Here is a 4,679-nt window from a genome sequence, read left to right as displayed (position 1 = left end):
CCCCACCCCGCCCCCGGCCTTCCCTGCCCTCTCTTTCCCCGACCCGGCGCCGGGCCACTCACATCTGCGGAGCCACTTCATCCAGTGATAGACGATGGTGCTGTGGTGCTTCTTGTTCTCGATGCACCATGACGACAGGCCCTGGATAGATTCCATCGTGTTGGTCACCGACTGGAATTTGCGATCCAGCGAAGATTCCAGGGCCCCAGCCGAAGAGGCCGACGAGGAGGCCTTGCTGCCGCCGCCTCCGCCGCCGCCGCCGGCCGCCATCTTTCCCCCTTGCACTAGCGCTGCTGCTCCTCCTGCGGCGGCGGCGGGAGCGGGCAAAACAATCACTGCGGGTGCGTGCAAGCTGGGGGCTGTGAGGGAAAGAGAAAGCGGGTGCACGCGCTCGGCTCGACTGGCGGTGGGGGCGGGAGGACCGGACCGGGAGGGCCGGCGCCGGAGGCGGCCCCGAGGCTCTGAGAGGGGCGGCCGAGGAGGCTGCAAGGCTTGCACTTTGGTCAGTTTGTAATAGGGGGTAGTGTTTAAACCAGTCAGGGGCCAGAAGAGATTCTCCCAGGGGTCAGGGGCGTATAAGGCCTAGAGCAATGCCCTTCTAAACGTCCGGTCCGCGAGGCAAGGATTTTTGAGCGCAGGAACCCCGCTTTTAGTGGGGGCCAGACCCGCACCTTGCACTCATATCCCCTTTCCCAACAAGAACCTGGATGTCCCGTGGGACGGGGGATGGGAGTTTGTGTCGGGCACCTCACACTACCCGACTCCCTACCCCCACCCCCTTTCCCTCCGCAACACTTTCCCAAACCCTCCGCAGCCCTCGTACGAGGGGAACAAGACTACCCAACCCGAAATTTTTTTTGCAACGCAACAGCAAGAGACAGCAATACTGGCGCGCATGCGCTATCTGGCCCCGCCTCCCATTCCTCCTCAAACTAGAGGGGAGGGGAAGAATGGTGGAGACGCAACTTGACCAATCAAGAGAGAGAGATGGAAAGCGCGCGCGGAAGCCCGCACGCGCACGGGGCAAAGGGCCCCCTCCGCCTCCTTCTGCGCCTGTGCGAGACCCGCGTGTTGAGCGCTGGGAAAAAAGGGAGGGGGGAATAAAGGGAGAGAGTTAGCTGGTCTGTGGGGAGGTTTGGGGGAGGGGCCCGCTTTGCCCTCTCCTTCCGGATCTCAGAGTCTCTCTTGATGTTGTTCTGCTCACGGAAAAGGGCCAGGGAATTCCCACTGCGAAGCAGCTACTGTTATTCCCGGGCGGTTGCAGCCCTCGCTTCCGCTAACTCTCCAGACCACCGAATCGGGACGAAGCGGCCTACCGCCATCTTACAGCGCCTCAGAAGACGCGCATGCGCCAACTATGCACCGTAAGAGTGGCACTGCGCAGACTCCGGAAGGGAACGGTTTTTCTCGCTTCTTGCTCTGCAACTCCACCTCGGGAGAAACCATTCGGGGCCACATGACCCTGTGTGGGGTAGTAACAAGAGCATCTAACTTCACTCGAACTTTGAGGTTTGGAGGTCTTGGAAGGTGTAATCGTGCCCTTGTCCTCGCCAAACCCGAGAAGCTGGTGGAGACTCCGGGTTGGGGATCCCACCTACTCTGGAGCCTTCACAGTGTAAGGGGGGCTGGATTCGGAGCCTTGGAGAGAGCCTAGAGACTGCGGGAGCGTCTGTGAAGGGTGGGTTAGCGCCTACCCAGGCAGAGTTGCATGATCCAGGATATTGGCTTTTGTTGGCTTTTAGATTGTTCAAGTGCTATCCTTGGAATTTGCATTTTTAGGCATACGTACGAATCTTCATTCTAGTAATCAGACCAACTATAACTGTGGCTCATAACTAGATTCCTTTAAGTCGTTTAAGTTCACATTGTCCAAACTCACTTCCACACTTAGAACAGTTAGAAAAGGAAGATTTGGGGACATAATGTGAACTTCCAATTGTTCAGAATCTTTCAACATTAATCATTATCCTCTGGTCACTTTAGATAACCGTTATTAAATGAAACCTAATCGGTCTGCCTTTTAATCTCATTCCCTTATTTCCTTTCGGGACTTCTAATCTTGTCCAGTTCGCATGCAGCTTTAATCTTTCTCCACTTCACTTACCCATTTGCCTACCAACGACCCCACCATCTCAGAAGCTTATTTTCAACTTCTTTCGATCTAGCTACAGGACTAACTTGCCCCTATGAACACTTTTTAGGAGTCCAATCCAGTAGGTTTCTCCAGCAGTTTACCTTGACTTCTCAGCTGCATCTGACACCATTCTTGACTCTCCCATTTTTCTCTTAACTTCAATCCCATGATGATTTATACTAGTTATGGTGAAGAGAGCCTAGAGATAACCCGTCTGACCTCTGATGCAATGTTTGATTCTGACCAAGTCGTTTCATTTTTCACTCTTAGGCAAGTCTGGAATTTTAAATTGTAGCAGTGTTTGTATTGGTAAATTGAATTCTATCTACAGCAGGTCGGTTACCTATCTCAATATCCTGGGTTAGAACAAGGAATTTTCAAAAGAAATTCAAACTATCAATATGAAAAAATCATTCCAAATCACCAAGAAAAGTGCAAATTAATCAACTGAGGTTCCACCTTACAACCATCAGACTGACAAAGGTGACAAAACTGGAAAATGACAAGATTCTGGCAGTGCTACTGGAAAATGGGCATGTTTATGCACTGTTGTTGGAGCTATGATTGACCCAAATATTGTGGAAAGTAATTTGGAACTATGCCCTGGGAATCACTAAATTTTGCATACTCTTTGACCTAGCAGTACTACCTTGTAATAGCAGACCAACTGCTATTTCACACACATGCTAAAGCTGAATTTTACTATTCTTCCCTCCCCATAAAAACATTGCACTCAAGTACTCAATGCCTTTGTTCAGACTGGTCTTTGAGGCTGGACTGGCCTCCCTCCACCTGTTTAATTCTTAGCTCTACTTTAGAGCTCAACTAACATGCTAACTTTCCAACAATGCTTTCCCCACCCCCTTGTACATTACACATAATTCATACTACCTCCAAGCTATTTATCACCATCTGTTGTCAATGTTATCACCTATCTGTGTTGTCTTACCTCCCTCCTCACCTCCCACCATCCCAGAACTTTTAAGCATCTCATTGATTACTTCTATTCTTGAGGAAGGCCTACTTCCCTTTCCATTGACAATAACAACTCACATTTATATATTTTGCAGTGATTTACAGTTACAAAGTAATCCTCACAACAACCTTGTGAGGTAGGTAGTAATAGCAGCTCACATTTATATAACGTTTAAACGTTTACAAAATGCTTTCCTCACAACAACCCTGTGAAGTAGGTAATTCAAGTATTTTCTGCATTTTTACAAATGAGGACTCAAATTAGTTAAAGAACCTGCCCAATATCACAGCTAATAATGTGGTGGTAATCTTATTTCAAGTGCTCTTTCCACTGTACCACATTGCTTAAAAAAAAAAAAATAAATCACCATGCTCCATTTAGAAACTTATAATATCTCTCAACAAAAAGGTTGTTAAGACTCTTGCTCCAGGACATAAAGGGCAGTTGGGTTACACAGTGCTTTTTGTACCTGGAGGAACTTGGGGTTAGGGAAAGAGAAAGGGTATGTATAAGGAAAACCTTATTTTCCTTGATGACCAAAAACTGTTGTAATGTCAAAATGTGCAGAGGTTGACTAACACCACAACTTGGTTAGCTTTATTACTTTTAAGACCCTTAGGGGAACACTGAAGGTAAGCATTTCTTCTCTACCTCCACTTTCCAAGTGTTCCATTATTACCCTGAGCTAGAAAGAACTTAATAGATGATACTGTTGAATCCCCTGAATTTTAAAGATGAGGAAATTGAGGCTAAGACAATTTAAGTGACTTGCCCAAGATCATACAGCAAGTAAAATGAGCCAGAATTCAAGTTCCTAAATCCAGAATTCTATTTGCCTGATGCAATTTATGCAGCATAATTAGAGGATATAGATATGAAAGAATCCTAGATCTAGAATGACTTGAGAGGATTATATGGTAACTAGACTCTATTATCTCCTCAAACCATTATAGATATTAAATACCTCAGAATAAGATCCCCAATCTTTGTGGGGGAAAAGAGGCTTTTATTTTGTAAAGAGAGAAGCTGCATTAAATCTCTAAATCCTCCTACTTCATACATCTAACTCAGGGGTCGGCAACATGTGGCTCTCGAGCCATATCTGGCTCTTTTGAGGGCCAGATATGGCTCTTTCTGCAGGAGCCATAAAGTCCATTTTTTCCAGGCGCCGTTACAGGAGCGCACTGTGAGCACTGTATGGCTCTCATGAAATTATAATTTTTAAAAATGTGGCATTTATGGCTCTCACGGTCAAAAAGGTCGCCGACCCCTGATCTAACTAATGCATCTTTCTTGATCTCTATATCCCACCACCAATCTCTCTTTCCACCAGGAAGGACTTAGAAATTTCCTGGATAGGAAATCACATACTTTCTTGCTGTCTACATGCTACTGAGGAAATGAGATACTATGAGGTACAACTCTCCTTCCCTCACTCACTACCCCAATCTGCTCCAAAAAATATTAGTCTTTACTGCTTCAATCATAAAAACATCCCTATTATATTTGTCAAGACTGGAGTAAAAAAAGTACCTTTAAATACCTATATGTGAAAAATGCAATACCAGG

This window comes from Gracilinanus agilis, chromosome 4 (genome assembly GCF_016433145.1).
Source record: "Gracilinanus agilis isolate LMUSP501 chromosome 4, AgileGrace, whole genome shotgun sequence".
NCBI lineage: Eukaryota > Metazoa > Chordata > Mammalia > Didelphimorphia > Didelphidae > Gracilinanus > Gracilinanus agilis.
Note: the sequence above shows the minus strand (reverse complement) of the source record.